This window comes from Lagenorhynchus albirostris, chromosome 9 (genome assembly GCF_949774975.1).
Source record: "Lagenorhynchus albirostris chromosome 9, mLagAlb1.1, whole genome shotgun sequence".
Taxonomy (NCBI): Eukaryota; Metazoa; Chordata; class Mammalia; order Artiodactyla; family Delphinidae; genus Lagenorhynchus; species Lagenorhynchus albirostris.
Genome location: NC_083103.1, coordinates 1,258,100 through 1,283,454, shown reverse-complemented (window position 1 = coordinate 1,283,454; position 25,355 = coordinate 1,258,100).

The window sequence follows — 25,355 nt, the reverse complement described above, 5'->3', positions numbered from 1 at the left end:
GCGGGCGGCACGGGAAGGTCATACAGCGAGGTCAAATGACGTGCCCGGGAGAGCCTGCCTCCTTCGGGGACCGGAACCTCCATCTGTGCTGGGCCCAGGGCAGTGGGGCCAGGAAGCACACGGCCCCCAGGGTGTCCTGGGGGGTGACGGCCAGTGGCTGCCTCTGCTCTGTGACAGTCAGCTTCACACGTCAGCTCGACTGGCCGAGGGAGGCCCAGATTGCTGGTACCACACGGGTTTCGGGGGTCTGTGAGGGCGTTCCCAGATTAGCGTTTGACGGGTGGCCTCGTACATGCCCTTCTCGAAGCAGGAGGTCATCATCCAGCCCACGGAGAGCCTGAATAGGACAAGGGAATGTGCTCCTTGCTTGAGTGAGAGCCTCCGTCGTCTTCTGCCCTAGGACACTGGCCCTTCTCATTCTCAGGCCTTCGGACGTGGACCGAGTGCCACCACCAGCTGCCTTAGCTCCCCATCCTGCACATGGGGCTCCACGATGGCCTGAGTCAGTGCCTATCATAAATCTCCTCGGGTCTGTCTATAGCTACTGGTTCTGCTTCTCTAGAGGCCCCTGACTAAGCCACGCTCCCACCCTTTCTCCTGGACCCAAGCGTCCTTCTTTGCGGGGAGCAGTGTAGAGGTGGACTGGGTGTGCGTCACTAATGCCGAAGGATGACACCCCTTTCCTCCGTCACGTCGTCTCCATGTGGTGCTTCCGTGATGCCTTCAGAGGACCATCCCCGTGCTCCGTGTGGCATGGTGTGGACATGGCCGGTGGACCTCGTGCTCACGGGCCCTGCCCCGCATCCTCCCCTTGGGGCTCCCCGGCTGGAGGCTCTGCTACGTGAGACTCTCCCCATCTCCCACCTTCAGTGCGTTTCCTACAGGCCCCCAACCAGAGAGCCCAGCCACTGGTCCCTGCCCAGAAGTCTGTATTTTCTCAGCTTGGGCCACTTCCCCTTCCACACAGGTGGGCAGTCAGGTGCACGGCGCTCAGCCCCACCCATCGGGGTGCCTTTCCTTCTCCAACATCTTTCAAGGCCGCCTGAGACCGGGTGCGACGCAGCCACCATCCTTCTTGACTCGCACCTGCGTGTGGAACAGCCTGTCGGGACACTAAGCGCAGAGCCTTCTTCCTTCCTGCACCTGGTCCCAAGGGACCCTCCTGTGGCCATAGGCGCGGCGGGGGAGGGCCCTGTGGCCGGGGACTCGGGGCTCTGGACTAGCTGGTCACTTACCGTATGTGCGCACCTTGGTCCTGCTTGGGCTTGGTCTCGGAGAACCACCTCCAAGTTGCTATGCACAGAACTGAGCTCATCGTGGGCACGGATGGCGGGCAGGGCCCAGGTATGTGCAGGAGCTGTTGACCCAAAGGCATGTAGCTCTGGGCGGCAGGCAGCACGGCCTCGCTCCACGGTCCCGGGAGCTTGCCTCGTGAGTCCCCACTGACGCTTCCCACGAGCTCCACGCCGTGTGTTTGCCCTTAGCTGACACGTCAGCATCACAGGGTCTGCCGGCCCTGAGCTCAGCTCTCAGGGTTCCTCACTCCGCACCCGGGACCCCTGCCCCTCCCACTCGGGTGCCACTCACAGCCGGCAGGCTCGTGTCCCCCAGTTTCCAGGCTGGAGAAGATCCCCAGGTGGGGGACACGTGTCCTCTTGGAGACCCCATGCAGAGGGCGGGGCTGTGTTCAGACTCAGTCTGGTCAACGTGAAAAGGGAGAATTTTACTTTTAATGGCCCCAGGGGCACCTGGCACACATGCCATCCTTCACCGAGACAGACCCACACCCCTCGCGACGGCACGTCTCCGTGACTGCTCTTTTCCTGAAGGATGTGGCACTGTGTAAACATCTTTTCTACATTCTTCCAGGAAGCGGTTAAGAAAGTAAGCGGAGACGTAATTTACAGCAGCACGGAGAATAGAAAGCCTCGCTATCTGCCCCGTAAAAGCAGCCAGACGTGCTCAACAATGAGCCTTTAAAACAGTGCTGAGCTTTCTAGAAAATAACAGTAGTTCCCAGATCATAAAAAAGGGAGGAGGAATGCAGCTTCTGGGAATGACGGACTACACCGCTTGACCTCTCCTGATGACAACAACCAGAGAAAACATCAAAAGAGCAAAACAGAGTTTTTGAAGACAATGGAGGTTTAACAGGGCTGCCGGGATTTATTTGTCTAAGATTCAGAGAGAAGATAAGCGTGCTGGGGCCAGAATCTTGGGGAGATTACAGTTCCTAAAGCGATCTCAGCAGCTGAGAGTTGGAGGAAGGGAGGGGAGTTTTGTGTCTCCCACGGCTGGAGGGACTGAGTGCACCACGAGGGTCAGAGCTGGGACCCCGGAGCGCCACACGCATGGGGAAAGGGGAGCCGAAAGCCACCTGCCTCGTAACGACTGAGACCCACTTTAGGTCAATTCTAGAGTGAATTACGGCCATCCTCTTAGCCCCATCACCTGATAGATGATGAAGGAAACCCTCTCTGGAGGGTGATAACATCCTTCAGAGCTTCTGATCATCTCCTGGGATTTTTATATAACAGGTCTGGTCCTAAATCAGGAACAAGCAAGCCTAGAGAAGCATGAGAACCAAAACGGGGCGAAAAATAGACAAGAGGAACAGACCAGCAGAAGATTCAGATGCTGGAATTGTCAGGCATCTCTTTAATAGAAACTTGGTTATGATTTTTAAGAAATCAAACAACCAGATAGAGGAATTTGGCAGAAAAATTGCAAGAAAGCATGGAATGGAAATTCTAGAACTAGAAATACAAAGACCTCAGTGGCAGTTAGATGGATGCGATATACATTAGGCACAGCTTAAAGGAGAGTTAGTAAAATGGAAGATAAAATATTTAAAAGAAAGGAACATAAGAGCTTTATACATTCCCAATGTATATGGGAACGTAGACGGATGCAGCCACTAGGAAAAACAGTACGGATGTCCCTCCAAAAATTAAGAATAAAAGAGCCATATGGCCCAGCAGGTCCACTTCTGAGTATATATCCGAAGGAAATGAAAACAGGACATCAAAAGGCCGTCTGCACCCCATGTTGACAGCAGCTTTAACCACGATAGCCAAGACGTAGAAGCAACCTTGGTGTCCATCAACAGATGAATAGATAAAGAGTTTTACAGAGAAATGGGAATGTTTTATGTCCTAATGCAGTCAGGGTTCAACGAGTGTATACATTTCTAAAACTAATTGTACTGTACACTTAAAATATGTTCATTTTATTGTCTTTAATTCTATCTCAATGAAGTTGATACAATAATTTCCCATAGACACTGAAAAAAGAATGCATGCAGCTGGAGAAGGTATTTTCCACACGTGTAACTCTGAAAAAGACTGTTGACTTCACAAAATAGCACATCCAGACTCCCAAAAAACACGTGAAAAGGTGCTCATCGACAGTGGGGGAAATGCAAATGTCAACTACGGTAATAAATTATTACACACTCATCAGACTGGCGATCATTTAAGTCTGAAAATGCCACGTGTTGGGAAGGGTGTAGAACCTCAGAAATGCTCACACGTGGCTGGGAGTGTGTTAGTTTGTGCATCCACTTGGGAAAGCCGGGTGGCGTTGTTAAATTACCATCTGTGGGGGGACTTCCCTGGTGGTCCATTGGGTAAGACTCCATGCTCCCAATGCAGGGGCCCAAGTTCAATCCCTGGTCGGGAAACTACATCCCACATGCCAAAACTAAGAGCCGGCGCAGCCAAAATAAATAAATAAATATTTTTTTTAAAAGTGTGTAATTGGAATCGCAGAAGGTGGAGGCTGGGGCCAAATAATTAAAAAAAAAATTTTTTTTTTAATTTAAAAAAAATTTTTTTTTAAATTTTAAAAAAATTACCATCTGTGTACATCAGACTTTGTCAAGTATTGATTATTTCATATATACGTGCATTTATGGGTGTGTACATACATGTATACTACACACACACACGCATACACTATGCACGCACATACATTAGGCACACAAACGCATGCATGCATGTATACACGCGTGTACATTCACACAAGCATACATGTCCGACAGTAGAGATACACACAATGCAGTGCACATACACACGTGTACACACATGAATGCACACATGTGCGTGTGTACGCGCGCGCATTCATGCATGTGCATGCAGGCACACGAGACACATGTACCTCTGCGCACAGATATACACACATGCACCTGTGTGTACATGCACATGCATGTGTACAATAGACATGAATGCCTATATGTGCACGTGCACATCTGGGTCCACGTATACAATGAATAATAACCGTGTGCATGCACGTGCACACGTCATGTGCGCACATATGCATACATGTGTGTGCGTGTACATACATCATCTACACAGATCACACGTCCTGCACCCACGTATGCCTGTTTGCGTCTTCCGTAATGCTGTTTGCGTCTGTAATCCATCCATTTTCATTGCCATGTTGTATCCATTGTACGAATGTCCACATTTATTTATCCATTTTACTATTGAGGGATACTTGGATATTTACCAAGATTTCGGCAAATACAGTGTTGGAATGACATCAAAACTGATAACACATCCATAGCTAGTGGTTCCTAGGTGAGCAGGAGAGATTAGGATTGAGGAGGGACACGTGAGAGCTCTCTGGAGAGGGAATAATATTCTGTCTCTTGACCTGCATAGGGGTTACATGGATGTTTGCTTTCCAGTAATTTATTAAACTGTACATATGTGTTTATGCATTCTTCTGCATATTTCACAATAATAAATGAATGACTGAATGAAGGTACATCTATTTGTTTTACATCCTTAACATTCTAAAGATGTCCATCACCCCCAGATGGTCTATAGATTAAATGCAATCTTGATCAAAATTTTCACTGGTGTTTTGTGGAAATTGATAAACTGACACTAACATTTGTGACAAAAATGCAAAGGGCCAAGAAGAGTAAGACACTCTGGAAGAATAAGAAGTCGGGAGAGTTCCCCAACCAGCCATCAGGGCAGCACAGAACTGTAACAATTGAGAGAGGATGGTATTCACGCGTGTGCTAAGTGATAACTAGTAAGAATAGAATGGAATGCAAACCCCAGGGAGCAATCCGGATGGGTCTGGACCACTGGCATGTGGCAATGCTGGTACCAAAGGTCAGTCCCTTAGAATCCGATGCTGGAGCAACAGGGCACCCGTGTGGATGAAAAGAAACACACAACGTTAGTTATGTGGACCGATCCCAAGACATTTAGAAGAAACACTAGGAGAATATTCTCATGACCTAAGGTAGGAAAAGGCATCTTAAACCATATCTGAAAGGAAAATAGAATCAACATATTTGACTACATTTAAATGTGTTCAATAGTTAACTCTCGAAGTTCTGTTCATCAAAAGACACCATAAAAAGTTCAAGGAAAAGTCACAAATTGGGAGAATACGTTTGGAAGACATATGAAATACCAAGGTGTTGTATATAGAATAAATGATCCATGCCTGCAAATCACTGAGAAAATAAAACAGACAATGCAACAGAAAAATTGGCGAAATATTTAAACAGCCATTTCACCAGCGTGGACATGCAAATGGCCAGTAGACGCGTGAAAAAGATATTCTACCTCATATATAACCAAGGAATGCAAATTAAAACTGCAGGGATGGGTAGACAGTTCTCCAAAGAAGACGTACACATGGCCAACAAGCACATGAAAAGATGGTCAACCCCATCAGCCATCGGGCAAACACAAACCAAAACCACAGAGAGATATGACGTCACACCTACGAGGGTGCCTAGAATCAAAGTCAGACAATAACAAGCGTTAGCGAGGCTGTGAAGGAACTGGGATGTTCGTGGACTGCTGGTGGGAATATTCCTCAAAAGATTAAGCATAGAATGACCTTATGACCCAGTAATTCTACTCCTAGGTCTATTCCCAAGACATGAAAACGTGCGTCCACACACAAAAAGCGCACACGAGTGTTCGTAGCAGGTGTAACTCATAATAACCTCAGGGTGAAAACAACCTAAGTGTCCACCAACTGATGAATGTATAAACAAGACGTGTCATATCCCGACAATGGTAACCAAAATAACTAAGTACTGCCACACACAACAACGCGGATGTACCTTGGAAACATCACGCTCAGTGAAAGGAACCAGTCACCAAGGACTTTGTCTCGTGTGAGTCCATTTATGTGAAATGTCCAGAATAGGCCAATGTGTAGAGTCCAAAATTAGTGGTTAGCAGGGGCTGCGGGATGGGATACGGGGGTCACAGCTAAGGGATCTGGGGGATGACAGCATTCCGGACGTACCTAGAGCCGTGTGACGGTCACCCAACTCTGTCAATATATCAAGCACCACTGAAGTGCGCATTGTATGGTATGTGGATCATAACTCGATCAAGTTGTGTTAGAAAATCCCACCGACTTGCCCTTTCAACGTCCCGGAGAGGCTATTAGCATTTAGATGCCTGACTGAACCCAGCTTTGTCGGGGCTGCAGATCAGAGCCCTCCTGCTCTGCTGTTCCCATGGAAACTGGTATGACACCTGAGAACCAGTTCGACGTTATGTGGGAAAAGTGAACTTCCATGTTTCTCGTGGCCATCTAGCAATTCCACTCCTGAGTACAAGGGCCTGGGTGGTTCACGTAAACATGCATCACACCACCTGAGTTCGTGAATGGCCATTGAGGCAGTGTTCATAACGGTCCCAGATCAGGAATGAGACAGATGTCCACGCGAGATGGACGCGGTGACGAGGGCAACGCAGTGGAGACGCACGGGAATGAGGAAATGCAAGAAGAAACGGTGAGTGACTTAACTGGTGAACATTGGGGTACAACTAAGCAAATCTCAAAATAATAAATAACTAATCTGTAGGGATAAATGAACAAAGTAGAAGTAGAATATTTGCTGATAACACATCATGTAGGAGAGAGAGATTGGGGTTTAAGGCTGTTGAGAGATTGACTAACAGGAAACATTGTAAAGAACACATATTATATTTTAATGCATTTAAAATTTTACAGACAGCCAATTGCACTTTTCTGTGTGCAGTTCTATGAGTTTTGCCAAGAGTTATTTAACCACCACCAAAATCAAGAGACAGAACAATTCTCTTAGCAGCGTCCTGTGTGTCATCAACCCTCCACCCCTAACCCCTGGCAACCACCGATCTGGTTTCGGGCCCAGAGTTTGTCGCTTCCAGAATGTTCTATTCATGGAATCGTGCAGCACATGTAGGCTTTTGCGTCTGTTTGCTCACTCAGCCCGATGCATCCGAGGTTCATCTACGGATCGCTAGCTCGTTCCTTGTGTGCCGTGGATGGTCCCATTGCGGGCTTATCTCAGTATCCGTTCACATGTTGAAGGACATCTGGGTGGTTTACAGTATTTCATGGCAATGACAGGACAAATGCTGCTGTAAACATTCCCGTCCAGGTTGTTGTGGGAACCTGAGCTTTCATCTCACTCCAGATGCCTCGCAGCGTCCAGGCTTGTTGGCAACGTGGGAGAGCTCCCAGTGCACTTGGCATTGTCTGTTTTATAATTGCTTTATTCCACCTGCTCTCACAGGTGTGCAGGGGTAACTCACTGGGGTTTAACTTGGGTCTTCAGGACAGGAATGGTGTTGAGCGTCCTCGGGCCCGTGTATCTTTGGTGAAGCAGGGTTTTTTTCTTATTTAGTCGTGAGCGCTTTTGGGGACTCTAGATACAAATCCGCTGTCGGATACGTGATCTGCAAAGTTTCTCCAGGTCCACAGCTGGTTGGTTCTTTTTCTTAACCCTGTCTTTTGAAGAGCAAAGTTTTCATCGTACTGACGTCCAGCACAACCATTCTTTCATTTACAAAGTACGCTTTGACTCTCAGATCTAAGAGCTCCGCCTAACTCCAGTTCATGAGGGTCTCCCTCCTGTGCTGTCTTTGAAAAGTTTCATTTGCCACATTTTACATTTCGGTCCATGATCACTTTGAGTTAATTGTTGTGTACGTTGAGGTACGGCTCCAGGCTGTTGATTTGCTTCGATTGAAGGTGATGTCTGGGGACGTCCCTGGTGGTCCAGTGGTTAGGACTCAGTGCTTCCACTTCAGGGGCCCTGGGGTTCGATCCCTGGTCAGGAATCTAAGATCCCGAAAGCCGTGTGGCCAAAAAAAAGAAGGTGATGTCTGGTGTTTCCAGTACCATTAGTTGAAAAGACGATCCTTTCTCCACTGACTTTACTCTGTGTCTTTGTCAGAACTCAGTCGACCATCTCCGAGCAGGTCTGTTCTGGACGTACCCTCCCAACCCACTGACCCTGGAGCCGGCGTGTCCACCAACTAACTCCACGTGGCCTCAATCGCTGGGGCCGCAGAGCGGGTCTGGGCGCCGGGTGGTAAGACCCCTCCGACTCTGATCTTTTCCAAAGTGATTTTGGCTCTTCTAACTCCTGTTTTTCTCCACGTGTTTTGGAATCCTGCTGCTATTTTTATTGGAATTGTCTTAAATCTGTAGATGAGTTTGAAGAGAACATCTGAACAACACCGACACTTTTAGCTACTGAACATGATAGATGGTCTCTCTCTCCACTCATTTAGGTTTTTAATTTCCTCCGGCAGATTTCACCTTCCTGCCTGCCACTGTTTCATACACCCAGAGGGTCTGTGTCCCAGCTGAGGCCCCGAAGCTTAGGAAACCCCAGTGTTTTGTACGGGGCTGCTAGCAAGTCCAGCCCGCTGTGGCCAGGAGACGTTATCTGTGTCATTCTGGACGATCTGCCGCCTGCCCCACAGGGAGGCACTGTCTTCCAAGGCTGTTTGCTTTACAGATGCTCTTAGAAAGAAGGTCTGGAACCAAGTGTGCCGAGGAGGGAGGGCCTGTGGGAATTCCCTGGTGGTCCAGTGGTCAGGACTCCACGTTCTCGCTGTGCAGCCAAAAGATAAGAAGGAGAAAAAGGAAAAAACAAGGAGGGAAGACCCATGTAGGGTGGTCTCTCAACACCCCCTCCCAGATCCCAGCTCTTGGTAGCGTGTACTCTCTCTTTCTTTTCTTGATTAATTTAGCTGCAGTTTTATCCATTTCTCAATTACTCCCTCTTATTTTTCTGCCTTTTATTTTATCGATTTCCGCCCTTAGTTTTAGTTCTTCTACTAAACTTAGCTTCATTGGTTCTTTCTTTCAACTTCGTTAGGTGGAACCCTAAATACCTAATATTAAACCTTTCTTTCTCTCTTTTTTTTTTTTCCTTTTTTTTCGACTTGGCCGTGCAGCTTGTGGGATCTTAGTTCCCCGACTAGGGATCGAACCTGGGCCCTCAGCAGTGAAAGCACGGAGTCCTAACCACTGGACCGCCAGGGAAGTCGCTCTTCTTTATTAATATAATCCTTTGAAGCTGCACATCTCCTTCTAAGCACAGCATTTACTGCCTTCCACAGATTTTTGGTGTGCTGAGTTTTCATCTTTATTCAGATCAAATGTTTTCAAATTTTTCTTGTGGTTTCTTTTCTTTTCTTTCTTTCTTTTTTTTTTTTTTTTTTGCCAAATATTTTGGGGGCTTCTCTGGATATCTTTTGAAAGTTGATTTCTAATTTCCCCTGGGTTCAGATGATATACTCTGTGAGACAAATCTTTGGAGAGTTTGGGGACTTACATGCACTGTCCTTGGTTTTTGTATTGGGATGGGCTGGCTTCACAAAATGAGTGGGAAGTGTCCCGCCCTCTTCAATATTGTGGAAGAGATTATGTAACATTGAGGCTAATCCTTCTGGCATGGAGGTTTCTTTGTTGGGAGCTTTTAAGTTGCAAATTCATTTTCTTTAATAGTTATGCGGGTTTTCGGATGACCTGTGTCAGCTCAGTTGAGTTTGAGTTAGCTTTTAGGCGCTGGTCCACTTCTTAACGTTTTTGGGTTTTTTTTAATAAATTTATTTATTTATATTTTTGGCTGTGTTGGGTCTTCATTGCTGCATGCGGGCTTTCTCTAGTTGTGGCGAGCAGGGGCTACTCTTCGTTGTGGTGCGCGGGCTTCTCATGGTGGTGGCTTCTCTTGTTGCGGAGCACGGGCTCTAGGTGTAAGGGCTTCAGTAGTTGCAGCATGTGGGCTCAGTAGTTGTGGCATGCAAGCTCTAGAGCACAGGCTCAGCAGTTGTGGTGCCCGGGCTTCGTTGCTCTGCGGCATGTGGGATCTTCCCGGACCAGGGCTCGAACCCACGTCCCCTGCATTGGCAGGTGGATTCTTAACCACTGTGCCACCAGGGAAGCCCTGGCCCACTTCTTTCAATTTGTCAGATTTGTGAGTGTAAAGGTGTCCTTCGTACCCGGCATTGACTTTCCCGCTAGCAGGGCCGTTAATCGCTAGGTGGCCACCTTGAACTTGCAGAGACTCACCTCACACTTCGTGAGAACTGCTCATTTCATCCCGGGCCTCCATCTTAGGGCAGATCCCTATTCTGGGGCACAGTCTGCTCTGAAGCCGTGGTCCTTCTGGGGTTTTGATGGAAGCCCCACGGGGTATCTAGCTTCTCTCCTGCAGTGAGATTCGAAGTCTAAGCTCCGCCATCTCTTTGGGATCAACCTTTGAAAGCTCTGCTCAACTCTCACCTTCCAGCTTCAACCAGTCACCTGGATTGTCTCCTGCACATGCCTGGTTTAGGGGTCGGGGTGAGTTTGGGGTGAGTTTTGTGTGAATTTGGGGGTCCCCTCTCTGGGGCTCCCTCCTATCTGGGGTCTCCCCTTCACCCCCAAACCAGCCTCTGACACCTGAATCCACCAAGATTTGAACTTTCTCCTTGCACCCCAGCTTCCCTGCTTGGCACTGACTGGCAGACCCGCGGGACCAAGCCCCCCGCCGCTGTGTCTGCCCCATACCTCGAACCCCACCACGCTTCTGCTTGCTTGTGACTGTTCCCAAGTCCCTCCACAGAGTTTTTGTAAAATATTTTGTCCAGAATTACCATTGCTTTCGGCAGAGAGCTACGTGCAATTTCTGAAACCCAAACTACAGATGATTTAACGACAGGTTAGAAGTCTGATGCAACAGAATGACATAGTTCCCTGTATCTGATAGTCAGAGAACCATCCTTTTCCTCAGGCTCACGTCTGTGACACCTGACTGCGTTTAAGTCCGTAAAGGATGAATTTGTGTCATACTGACCCCATTCTCTGACCATATTGCAAGTAGGTTAAAAACCACAACACCACCAAGATAACCTAACATGCGTTTTTAAGCCTAAAAGATAAAAGACATTCTAAACTAGCTGGAGACCTGAGAATAAGTCATAATAGAAATTAGATAGAATTTGGAACTGAGCAATGATGAAAACAGAAGACACCACAGGCCAGAGTTTGAGGATGGCATTGCTGCTAAAGCAGTGCTTGTAAGAAAACCAAAAGCTCTACATTGGAAAGGAACCGAGACTGAAATCCAGGAGGTAATCGTGTAATTTATGAAGTCAGGAGGAAGAGCACGGTGACCCTCCCCTAAATTTGAAGGAAAAGAAATTCTAAAAATACCGTAGAAATTAATGAAATTGAAAACAAAGATGTGTTAGAAGTGCTCACAAGATCAGAGAGAGGAAGACAGAAAGAGAGAATAAATCTACAATACCGGTCATGAAATCTACAATACCAAATACAAATGCACCCGAAGTTTTAGAAATAATATGAGAATGCTACAAACAACTGCATGCCAAGTCATTTGAAATTGTATTTGAAATGATCAAGTTCATAGCAAAAGATCACGTCAAACTCATCTCGGGTGGCCTCGGCCTGCAGCAGCTTGAAGCAGGGTTTCGGTTTCCCGGCCAGAGACTGAAGTCAGGCCACGGCAGTGAGATCGCTGAATCCGGACCACTAGACCACCAGGGACCAGCGGCCAGTGACAAGGCCCTGGCCCATCAGCTGTGTAGAAATGAATTTCCACAGAGAGACGGAAAGTTGTGAAACAAGTAAAGTGTTTATTAGGATTAAAAAGAGTGCATATGGACACAAGGGCAGGCTCAGAGAGAGAGAGTCGCACCCTTGTGGTGGTTTGAATCACGCTTATGGGCCATTTCTTCCGGGTTTCCTCTGGCCAATCATCTTGCTTTGTCTGGGTCTGAGTCCGTATTTGGTTTATCTCAGGGTCCTCCCACGTGTGCACATCTCCTGGCCAAGACGATTCTGGCGCAGAGGCCTGTGGGTAGGTTGACATCACTCTCTTTTTGACCTCCGAGGAGCCTCTCTGCGCATGTGTAGTCGGGAAGGTCTCCTTGACCTTGAGAATGAGGAACATGTGGTCTTTTATCTCTTATCCGGGCAGGACTCAGCTCCGCCTCCTCGTCATCTTGCATTATCTGTCCACAGGGGACAAACTCCAGCTGCCCAGCCTGGGGCCCATCTATCTCCTGCCTCAAATCTGACTCAAGAAGAAGAAGACAATCTGTCTTGACAGCACTGAAGCAGTTAAATCAGAAGTTATAACGTATGGGCTTCCCTGGTGGCGCAGTGGTTGAGAGTCCGCCTGCCAATGCAGGGGACACGGGTTCGTGCCCCAGTCCGGGAAGATCCCACATGCCGCGGAGCGGCGGGGCCCGTGAGCCATGGCCGCTGAGCCTGCGCGTCCGGAGCCTGTGCTCCGCAACGGGAGAGGCCACAACAGTGAGAGGCCCGCGTACCGCAAAAAAAAAAAAAAAAAAAAAGAATAAGTTATAACTTAACCCTAAGAAGGTGAGAGGTGGGGAATAAAAGACCAAACTGTTCCAACCTTACACACATGTGACTATGAAAGTAAGTTGGTTTTAAAGTTTATTTTATGAGACTAGTGTAACTTCAATACCTAAATCAGATGACAGTCGAGAAAAAGAAATTACAGGCCAATCATATTTGAATGCAAAAATCCTAAATAAACATGTTAGCAAATCACATCCTAAAACATGTGACAAATTTTCCTGACCAACTCACGTTTAAAGCAAGAGTGTAAGGATGACGTATTAGAAGCTCTATTAAAAAGTAAGGTCATATATGAAACGGAGTTTGGGACGATGCCTCATTCAAGGTGATACTTGGTAGCATCTTCTAGGTGAGCTCTCTGAGGCTCTGGGATTCAGCAGTGAATAAACCCAAACAAAATGCTGACTCCATTCTAGTCGGGGAGACAACAAATAGAACCAGCAGGTATTAAGATACCAGCTGTGTGTGGTGTCTGCTTTGAATAAAAATAAAAGATACCTGTTACATGGTATCTACCTTTGCAGTTTCAGGGTGAACTTGCTGTCTGGTGGGACAAAGCCCTACCCTCGACTCACTTATTTTGTAACTTTTAATCTCCCACCTATTTCTCTCCTGCCCCCGCCCCACCCCCTCTGGCTACCACCTGTTTGTTCTCTGTATCTATGGCTCTGTCTCTGGTTTGTTCGTTTGTCTTGTTTTTTAGAGCCCACTTGTAACAGGGAAGGGCAAAATCTGACTTCTCTTTGGATCTCTTTCTTTTACTTTAACCTTTGCTTTTCGTTGCTTTTATTATTACAATCCTCCATAATGGCCTGCCTAGGGGAACCCTGCCCCTCTGCCTGTATGTTAAACTAAATTGCCTCTGTTCAGCTCACAGGGAGACAATCTGACCCTGCCCACCTGTGAATGGCTGCAGAGAGGAAGAAATTAACACATCCCCTCCCTGATGCTGGCCACGGGAGATGTTTTGCAAGATAAGTGGCCTTTTTACTTTACTTCCTCACCTCCTCCCCCTCTCTGTTCTGTGAAACAGACTGGCATCCAGACCCCGGATAAGATGGTTATTTGGAGACTTTAGTCCACGATCTCCTCCGTCTGCCGGCTTTCCGAATAAAGTCGTATTCCTTGTCTCAACACCTCATCTCCCGATTCATGGTCCTGTCGTGGGGCAAGCAGAGCGAGCTTGGACTTGGTAACACACATATAAGTGCAATCCTACAGTATGTCTTTTTCTGTCTGACTTATTTAACTTAGCATAACGCCCTCCAAGTCCATCCATGTGGTTGAAAATGGCAAGATTTCATTCTTTTTATGGCTGAATAGTATTCTATCGTGTATGTGTGTGTGTGTGTGTGTGTGTGTGTATGCATGCCACATCTTCATCCATTCATCTATCAATGGACACTAAATAATGCTGCAGTGAACTTAGGGGTGCATATACCTTTTCAAATTAGTGTTTTCATTTTCTTCAGATAAATACCCAGGAGTGGAATTGCTGGATTATACAGTAGCTCTATTTTTAGAGACATCTCCATACTGTTTTCCATCGTAGCTGTTAGTGGAGTTTCTTGAAACTTACTTAGATTTTAATTTATTGTTTCTGACTAAGTAATATGTTCACATGGGTGTAAATTAAAAAGGGCACACAATGAAAACTCTTCACCCCATCCCTGCCGTATGGAACTGACCATGTTATCGGTAAGGCTTCCGGTCAACATTAGGTTATTAGTAGTTAATTCTACTCATTAGGGGAATAAAATACGATGCATGGATTTTCCACTGCACGGGGGTCAGCACCCCAACTCCCTCATTGTTCAAGGGTCAACTGTACTTCCTCTCCTCTGAATTTCTCCTGCTCTCAGTTGCCTGTGCTTCTATTGTGTTCTTTTTTTTAATTATTATTTACAGGAGCTCCTCATATGTTAGAGAAATGAGTCTTTCTCTGTGATTGCTACTTATTCAGTTTGTCAGAGGACTTTTGACTTTGCCTATTGGCGTTTTACCCAATTAAACATTCAAAAACATTTTTAACTAATCAAAAAAATTTTTAACTAATTAAAAATATATATATTTTTTAATGTAGGTAACCAAATTCATCCGTCCTTCAGGGTTTTGGCTTCTGGGTTTAGTGTCGTGCTTAGAAAGGCCTTCCCCACTCTAAGATGCTAAAACAACAATAACAAAAGACAATAATGATAATAATGACAGCTCACTCCCACCTAGTGAGTCATAAGTGCTGGGCCATTGTAAGGGCTTAACACCTATTAGCTCATTATTCTACAAGGTGGTTCTGCCTTATTGCACCGTATAGATGAGGAAAGGAGGGACGGAGGTCACAGAGGTCACACCTGTGTGAGCCAGGATGGGCATCTGGACTACATGGCTTCAGAGCCTCTCACCCACTCTGTTCCACTGTCACGCATCATCGGCTGTGTGCTTCTGTAGTTCCGTAACAGGGAAGAACACAGTCTGACCCCGTGCTGGAACTGTTTCTTCGGCTTTAGCCTTCTTTCTCCTTTGCCTTTGCTAGTATCTGTCTACAGCTGTACTCACCCATAATGGCCTGCCTCGGGGAACCCTGCCCCTCTGCCTGGATGTTAAACTAAGGTGCCTTTGTTCAGCTCACAGGGAAACACCCTGACCCCACCCACCTGTGGATGGCTGCAAGAAGGAAGAAAGTAACGCATCCCCTCTCCGACGCTGGCCAAACCAGGTGCTTTGCAAGACGGATGACCTTTTTACTTTACTTCCTCACCTCCACCTCCTTTCTGTTCTATAAAAGAAACTAGCAGCCAGACCCCGTTAAGATGGTCTCTAGGACGTTATTCTGCCATGGTCTCGGTCTGCCAGCTTTCTGAATAATGTACTCCTCGCTCAACACCTCGTCTCCTGATTGATGGGCCTGTCGTGTGGCGAGCAGAGCGAGCTTGGACTTGGTAACAGTTCCACTTTTTATTGTTAAATCATGGATCCGTCTGGAATTTAATTGGGGGGTTGAGATACACCCTCATTCCTGCCCCCGGCCCCCGCAAGCTGTGAACTAATGGTACCCTCGCCATTTTCTCCAACACTCCGTCTCCCCTGCTTTGAAGTTCCACCTTAACTCGGCCTCCACCTCTGCTCTGGGCACCCTGAGCCATGGAATATTTCCTGCCATATCAGTAAACAAGGGATGTCTGAGCCAGTGAGCCCTGAGGGAACTCCGGAAAGAAAGAATACCTGTCATCTAGCAGCCATCAGACTGCAGCCACTCCCCACGGGGCACCCTGAGGGGACTCAGGATGAGAAAGCCCAGGACACTGGCCTCAGGGAGCTGACGTGCACATCAAAGGAATGATTTCAGTGAGCCCAGACTCTTGTATCTTCCCATACATAGAAAAGTGCTACATTCCTTAATTTGGGATATCTGGTTTTCTTTAATGAACAGTAATCTTTTGACATTCCAATTACCTGCCCTTAGTTGCAAACCTGCTGTATAACCTAGCTCCCCGCCTCACTTCCTGGGAGCAGTTCTCTCAGGGTTACTTGGGATGCTGCCTCCTGGGCTTGAAGTCCTAAAAATTCCTGCCTAATAAAATATAACTCTCAACTTTTAGGTTGTGCCTATTTTTAAAGTCAACAAGCCTCAGTCCGCAGGGAGCTAATTCAAGTTTCACGAATACACCAGCTCCCAAATTGGGAAGTCCAGCTCAGATCTCTTTCCTGAACTGGACCCACGAATCCAGTTCTCTGCTCAACACCTCCCCTCGGATGCCCCCCTCCAAGCCCGAAGTGCGCGCAACCACCAAACCTTTCCTCCCTCGACCCCCAGATCTCCCGGCTCAGCAGATGGAAGTCCCACTATTTCAGGTGTGCAGGCCAGCATACCTTGACCCTTCCTCCTCTCAGACCCACTCCTAGTCCCTCAGCAGGTCTCACTCAAAACACACAAAATAGATCCAGAGTATGACCGCTCCCAGCAGGGGCTGTGTGTTCCATCACTTCCCCCAGATCCCTAAGTGAGATCTGGGAGGAATGCGGACCCTCAGCACCTGCAGGCCAGGTGAGTTGATGCCCTTGCTCTATTTTTCCATTCAGCATATGTCCATACTTAACGATTTTCCAGACACAGCTGGGGCGGGGGGGGGGGGGCTTTGACCCAGGTGAGGTTGCCTACATCTCCAGGCCACCTGTATTGGAAGCAGATGCCCAGCCCAGCCAAGCTGCTGCAGGTACCAGGGGCCCTGGAAATCCTGCTCTGGTTCTGGGGCTTTCAAACTAGTTCGGATCTAGTGCTCAAGGGCAGGGTGTGACTCCCCGACTGTCATCTTCCCCGAGGCTCAGGGGTGTCCTGGCGTGTGTGTTAGGGGGATGACCCCATGCAGGACAAGTCAGGTGAGCTGAGGTCCTGAGGAGGCAGCATGTACAACTGGGGCTGCCCACTGGCAGGTTGAAATCCTCTCCAAACACAAGGAAAGCCACGGGCAAACTTCCTCCTGTTTCTCAGAAACACGATGTCCATCTGTTGGAACCATTTTCCTTCTATTTAATCTATAAAAACTCATCTCTCTGTGTTGTTTTGCTATAAATCTCTGTCAACTAAAAAATAACTCACAGGGCTTCCCTGGTGGCGCAGTGGTTGAGAATCCGCCTGCCGATGCAGGGGACACGGGTTCGTGCCCCGGTCTGGGAAGATTCCACATGCCGCGGAGTGGCTGGGCCCGTGAGCCATGGCCGCTGAGCCTGCGCGTCCGGAGCCTGTGCTCCGCAATGGGAGAGGCCACAGCAGTGAGAGGCCCGTGTACCAAAAAAAAAACAAAAAAAACCCTCACAGCCTAAAAGTTGAGAGTTATGTTTTATTCAGCGGGAATTTTTAGGACTTCAAGCCCAGGAGGCAGCACCACAAGGAACCCTGAGAAGGGACTAACTTAGCGGTCCAGGGGTTAAGACTCCACACTTCCACTGCGGGGGACACAGGTTTGATCCCTGGTCAGGGAACTAAGATCCTGCAGTGCAGGTGCGGCCAAAAGAAAAAAAAAAGGTAACCCTGAAAGAACTTGTCCAAGGAGGTGATGGGGTGGGGGTGAGGGTAGGTTATATAGAAGTTTTGCAACAAAGGGCAGGTAGTCTGAACATCAAAAGGTTATTGTTAATTAAAGAAAACCAGATATCCCAAGTTAAGGAATTCAGGGCTTTTCTATGTATGGGAAGGTGCAAGAGTCTGGGCCCACTGAAATCATTCCTTTGATATGCACCTCAGCTACCTGGGGCCAGTATCCTGTGTTTTCACATCCTGAGTTTCCTCAGGGCTCAGCAGCCCACGTTGGAGGGCTGCAATCACTGATGACTGTGACACCCGTTGTTTACCGATATGGCCGGCAATATTCCATTTCTCATCTCAATTAGATCCCAAGACAAAAGGAAGCAAAAACTGGCTTCCCTGCTCTGGAAAGAGTTCTGGCCTAAACTTCAAAACTTTCTAAGGAAATAGAAAGAATGGAAAGAGAAACAGAACAACCCCCCATCTGGGAGACTACTGCTTCCCGCCACAATGGAGTAGCAGGCACCAGATTACCCTCCAATCTGAAACAAACAAAAATAGAAAACAATATATGAAAGAAAATTTTTTCAGATGTTGGGCATCTGTCAGTGCAGGGCTGGGGTCCTTGATGGGGGCGGACAGATGATCTAAGAGTTGCAACAGCCAAACGTCTGCAGAGAGTTTCCAGGCTGCAGTGGTGATGGGACCCGGGTGGAGCCTGGCAACCTCACTGAGGAGATGCGTGTGGAGTCAGGGGAGTCAGAACAGCTGAAGTTCATACAGCAAAGTACCAGAGAGGAGACAGCAGCGTGGGGAGAGCCCCAGAGGCCTGCAAGGATCTCTCTCAAGTTTTTAGCTATGATCGGTGCATGCATTTGGGGAAACCACCCCCAAATGGGGGAAGAACCAACCCAAAGGAAATGAAGCAAACCTCAGAGCTCACACAATACCAGGCAGAGGTGGTGTTCGCCCCAGCCAGAGTGGAGACACCCCATAATTCACAGTACTGCCCAGAATTAAGAATTAAGGAATTAAGAATTAAGGGAATTCAGTAGTGCCCAGAGAGGTCTTACTTCAATAGTGGGCAAAATTAACTCTAGACTAAATGCTGCTTTGGCTCTGCCTAACAAGGCTTTCCACCAAGACCCAAGAGAATCAAACACAACCGGTTCCCAGAAGGAAGCTCAAAAATCCTTGTGGGAATACAAAGTATCCGTCGCTCAACGAGGTAAGAGTCACAATGCCTGGCATCCAATCAGAAATGACCAGAGTGCAAATAAGCAGGAAACTGTTGTCCATAGTGAGGAGAAAAATCAGTCCATAGATACAGACTCTTAAATGACAAAATGGAAGAATTTGTAGGTAGGAGAGCAAAACAGCTATTATAATCGTATTCCATACGTTCGAGAAGGTATAAAGCGAAGCACAAGCACATTAAAGAGAGATGGGGAGACGTGGAAAAGGTCCAAAGATGTCTAGAGATGAAACGACAGTGTCCGAGACAAAAATCACACTGAATAGGGTCAACGGCAGATTAGTGAACTGAGTATCCAAATGAAAGTCAGAGAGAGAAAAGACTGAAAAATAAAAAAAGGCACAGCATCCCTGAGCTGCGAGAAAACTCCGAGCAGGACAACGAGCACAGAATCAGAATCCGCCAAGGAGGGAGGACACAAAGATTATCTGAAGAAATACCGACTGGAATGTTTCCAAATTTCATAAATCCACAGATTCAAACATTTTAATGACCCCCAAGCAAATAAACACAAACAAACTGCACCAAGATACATCATGCTTAAATTGCTTAAAGCCAGCAATCAGTAATAGAGGGAAATTTTTTAAAGCATCTGTTAAAAAAAAAAAAAGGCATGTTGCCTATAGAGGAATAAAATAAGAATGACAGTAGACATTATCAGAGACAATTCAATTTAGAATACAAGAGAGCAAGTTCTGAAAGAAGCTGTAAACCTGAATTTCTATATTCAGCAAGAATTTATTTTAAAATGAAGGCAAAGGAAAAACATTTTCAGACATCAAAGAGCTGAAAGGATTACTAAGCAGAGACCTGCACATTAAGAAATTCTTAAAGGACATCCTTCAGGCAGGAAGAATGTAACACCAGATGGAAATCTGGATCTACACAAAGCAATGACGTGTACCAGAGATGATATACATGGAGATAAACAAAAAAGAAAAAATTCTATTGAAAACTATCTTTAAAAGGGAATTGGTTGTTCAAAGCAAAAGCTGGAACAATATATTGTAAGGTCTATAATGTGATCTAAGTAAAATGCGTAACAGTAGCACTAAAGCTGGGAGGGGCAAGGAGAAGTATATTATTGTGAAGCTCTTATACTCTACATGAAGTAGCATAATGTTACTTGCAGGTATACAGAGAAAAGTTAAAGATATGCACTATAAGTCCTGAATTCACCAGCAAAATAACAAAACAAAGAGTTATAACTAAGAAATCATTGAAGGAAATAAAATGGAATCAACTGAAAAAAAAAAGAGAGAGAGAGAAAAAGAACAAAGAACATACAGGACAAATAGGAAACCAATAGCAAGATGACAGACTTAAATTCAACCATATCAATAATCACATTAAATGTAAATGACCTAAAAATCTTAATTAAAAGGTAGACATTGTCAGACTGGTTAAAAAAAGAAAAGCAAGACTCAACTATATACTACATATAAGAAACTTGTTTAAAACATAAAGACACTAGTAGGTTAAAAGTAAATGACTGGGAAAGTATACACCATGTTAACAGTTATCAGAAGAAAACAGAAGTGGTGGTGGTTGGGGGGGTGGCATGATGAATTGGGAGATTGGGGTTGACATATACACACTAATATGTATAAAGTAGATAACTAATAAGACCCTGCTGTTTAAAAAAATAAATTTAATTTAATTTAAAAAAAAAGAAAGAAAGAAAAGAAGGCTTCCCTGGTGGCGCAGTGGTTGGGAGTCCACCTGCCGATGCAGGGGACGCGGGTTCGTGCCCCGGTCTGGGAAGATCCCACATGCCGCGGAGCGGCTAGGCCCGTGAGCCATGGCCGCTGAGCCTGCGCGTCCGGAGCCTGTGCTCCGCAACGGGAGAGGCCACAACAGTGAGAGGCCCGTGTACCGCAAAAAAAAAAAAAAAAAACCATAGAAAAAGAAAAACATGTTAAATTTAAAGTAAGCAGAAGAAAAGAAGAACAAAAAAAAGAGCAGAAATCTATGAAATACGAAACAGAAAATCAATGAGACCGAAGCTGATATTTTTAGAAGATTTTTTTAAAAATGGATAAAATTCTATGCAGGCATATTGATCCAGAAAAGGAGAGAAGATACAAATTATCAGGAATATCAGGAATGAGCAGTGATTACAAGGGATCCTCCAAAAATGAAAAGAATAATAAGTACCTGAAAAACTGTGTTTGCCTGTTGGTGAGTGTTGGGTCAAAAGACACAGCCAAGCCACAGATCCGGAAAGGAAGGGTTTATTTCTTGCTGCAAGTAAGGGGAACACTGGGGATCTTCTCCAAAGCAGTGTCTCCCCGCAGAGTCCTGGGTTCATTTGATTGAAGTCAGGAGGGTCAGAAAAGGTCATCTTCACCCCTTAGATTCCGGTAGGTCTGGTGGTTGCAGGCTAATCGTCACCATTGAAACAGAACCGGCAGTCTTTGCAGCTGGTACACTATCTTTGCTATTGCTACTTCTATTCTCTGATTACAGTTTGTTCTTTTGTTCCCTTAAGACCATTAAGTATTACTGAGACCTGTTCAGGGGCAAGCACTGTGGCCAGGCTAAGGCCAAAAATGGCTTCTCTTATGTCAAAAAGCTCTATCTGATTCTTTTCCTTGAGGGACCCCCTACCCTATCTGTTTACAAGGGGACACAACAAACAACTTTATGCCAATATGTTCAGCCACTAAGATGAAATGAACCAACCACCAAAGCTCGCTGAAGGAGACAGATATGCCTCATGGCCCCTTATCTGTCAAAGAAATTGAAACTGTAGTTTAAAACCTTCCCTCAAAGAAAGTTCTGGAACCAGATGTCTTCACTGGTGGGTTCTACCAAACCTTAAAAGAAGAAATAATACTACACCAACTATACACGAGAACTGAAGAGAAGAAAGCACTTCCTGGCTCATCGTCTGAGGCCAGCGTTGCCCTGACACCATAAACCCGGCAAAGATTTTAGAAGAAAAGAAAACAACAGATCGTGAACATGACAGCAAAAATTCTTAACAGAAGTTTAGCAAATCAAATCCCAAAATATATAAAAAGGATAATATATTATGACCAAGTCAGGTATATCCCAGGAATGCCAGGTTCTTTAAACATTTGAAAATCAATGGGTTTAACTCACCATATTAACAGACTAACAGGAAAAATCACACAACCATCTCCAAAAGTGCAGAAGAGGCATTTCACAAAATCCAACTTCCATTCCTGATAAAAAGCTTCCAGAAAACAGAATAAAAGGGAATTTCCACCACAGAATTATGGAATTTCCATACAAGGCATCTATGAAAAACTTACAGGGAATTCCCTAGTGGTCCAGTGGTTAGGACTTGGCTCTTTCACTGCGGTGGCTGGGTTCAATCCCTGGTCAGGGACTAAGATCCCTCAAGCTGCGTGGCCCAAAAATGTAAACTGAATGCTTTTCTCCCGAGGTCAGGAGGAAGGTGAGGATGCTTTTCTCCTGAGGTCAGGAGGAAGGTGAGGATGCCTGCTCTCACCACTGCTGATCACCACCGGTTTCAGCCAGTGCAGTTAGGGAGAGGAGAAAAATGCATCCAGATTGGAAAGGAAATAAAACTGGCTTTATCTGGGGAAGACATGACCATCCTTGTGGAAATCCTACAAAACTTATAGAAGAGTTACTGGAACTAATGTGAGAATTTAGCAGGGTCATAGGACAGAAAGTCACTAGACAAAAGTCAACTGTATTTCCATTCTCTAGTAGTGAACACTTGGAAACCAAAGTTTTTAAAACACCATTTACAAGGGAATAAAAATGGGAATTATTTAGATACAATTTGACAAAAGATGCCTAAGACTTGAACTCTGAAACTGTAAAATATTACTAAGAGAAAGTACAAAATGAACAAATGGAGAGATATACAGTGTTCATGGATAGAAAAAAAAAATCTATGTTGTTCCCCAAGTGGCCTATAGATTCAAACAATCTGAGTCAAAACTCCAGGAGAATTTTTTTGTAGAAAATGACAAGCCGATTGCAAAATTTAGATGAAAATGCAAAGGACCAAAGATAACTAAAATAACTCTGAAAAAGAAGAATGTTGATGAACAGCTTACCCCACCTGACTTATTATAAAGCTGCAGTAAAGACCAAGCTTGTGTGGTATTGGTGTAAAAATAGACAGATAGATAGATGGGTCGGAATAATGTCCAGAACCAAACCCAAACACACATGGCCAACAAGGCAATACGATGGAGAATGGATTCTCTTGTAAACAAAAGGTATTGGAACCACTGAATAACCATAAAGATGGACATCGACCTTACCTCACATCGTAAACAAAAATTAATCCAAAAGGGGTCACAGACCTAAAATAAGAGAGAAAATGGTAAAACTTGTAGGAAAAAAGCATAGGTGAAAACCTTACTGACCTTGAGGTTAGCAAAGATTTATTAAATAGAGCATTTAAAAAACAGAAAATCAATAAATTTGACTTCATCAATGTTTTTTAAACTTCTCTTTGAAAGACATTGTCCAAAAATGAAAAGACAAGCCACAGGCAGGGAAAAAATATTTGCAAAGCATGTGTTTTTTGCAAAAACACAAAGGACTTGTATCTAGAATATATAAAGAAGTCTTTCCACTCAGTAATAAGACAACCTAATAGAGAAACAGGGAAAAGATTTTTTTTTTTTTTTTTTTTTTTTTTTGCGTTATGTGGGCCTCTCACTGTCGTGGCCTCTCTCGTTGCAGAGCACAGGCTCCGGACGTGCTGGCTCAGCGGCCATGGCTTATGGGCCTAGCCGCTCCGCGGCATGTGGGATCTTCCCGGACCAGGGCACGAACCCGTGTCCCCTGCATCGGCAGGTGGACTCTCAACCACTGCGCCACCAGGGAAGCCCGTAGGGAAAAGATTTGAATGAATACCTCACAGAGAAGAAATGGTCAATGAGCACATGAAAAGATGCCCTAGTTCCTAAGTCATCAGGGAAATGCAAATTAGAACCACGTGAGAAAACACAAACACCTATTTGAATGGCTAAAATGAAGACTGCCAACCATAGTAAGTGCTGGTGAGGGCATGGAGCCATGGGACTCCTCAGGCACTGCCAGTGGGAGTGGAAAATGAAACAAGCACTTTGCAAACACCGTTTGGATACATCCTTAAAACGTACCCACCCCTCTACCGTATGACCCAGCAATCCCACTCCTAGATATTTACACAGGAGGATCAAAAGTGCACATCCCCACAAAGACTTGCACACAAACATTCCAGCCGGCTTTAGGCGGAATGGCTCAAAGCTGGAGGCCACCCAAATGTCCATCAACACGCAAATGAATAGACAAGTAGTGGCACACGTGCATTATGGGACAGTACACGTCAATAAAAACTAGGAATCCTCCTACACGGTTGGTGGGAATGTAACTTTGTGCAGCCACTATGGAGAACAGTATGGAGGTTCCTTTAAAAACTATAAATAGAGTTACCATATGATCCAGCAATCCCACTCCTGGGCATATATCTGGACAAAACTCTAATTTGAAAAGATATGTGCACCCCAATTTTAATAGCAGCACTATTTACAACAGTCAAGACATGGAAGCAAACTAAGTGTCCATCAAGAGATGAATGGATAAAGAAGATGTGGTGCAAATACACAATGGAATACTACTCAGCCATAAAAAAGAGTGAAATAATGCCATTTGCAGCAACGTGGATGGACCTAGAGATTATTATACTAAGTGAAGTAAGTCAGACAAAGACAAATATACGATATCTCTTATATGTGGAATCTAAAAAAATGAAACAAGTGAACTTATTTACCAAACAGAAACAGACTCACAGTCATGGAAAACAAACTTATGGTTACCAAAGGGGAAAGGGTGGGGGAGAGATTAATTAGGGTTTGGTATTAAAATATAGACACTGGGCTTCCCTGGTGGTGCAGTGGTTAAGAATCCACCTGCTAATGCAGGGGATATGGGTTCCCGCCCTGGTCTGGGAAGATCCCACATGCTGCGGAGCAACTAAGCCCGTGCGCCACAACTACTGAAGCCTGCGCTCTAGAGCCCGTGAGCCACAACTACTGAGCCCGTGTGCCACAACCACTGAAGCCCGCGCGACTAGAGCCCGTGCTCCGCGACAAGAGATGCCACGGCAATGAGAAGCCCGTGCACCGCAATGAAGAGTAGCCCCTGCTCACCACAACTAGAGAAAGCCCGCATGCAGCAGTGAAGACCCAACACAGCCAAAAATAAATGTTTATTAATTAATTTAAAAAAATATTCACACCACTATATATAAAATAGATAACCAACAAAGACCTACTGTACAGCACAAGGAACTATTCTCAATATCTTGTAATAACCTATAATGGAAAAGGATTTGTATAACGGAATCACTTTGCTGTACACTTGAAACTAACACAACACTGTAAGTCAACTATGTTTCAATAAACATTAATAAAA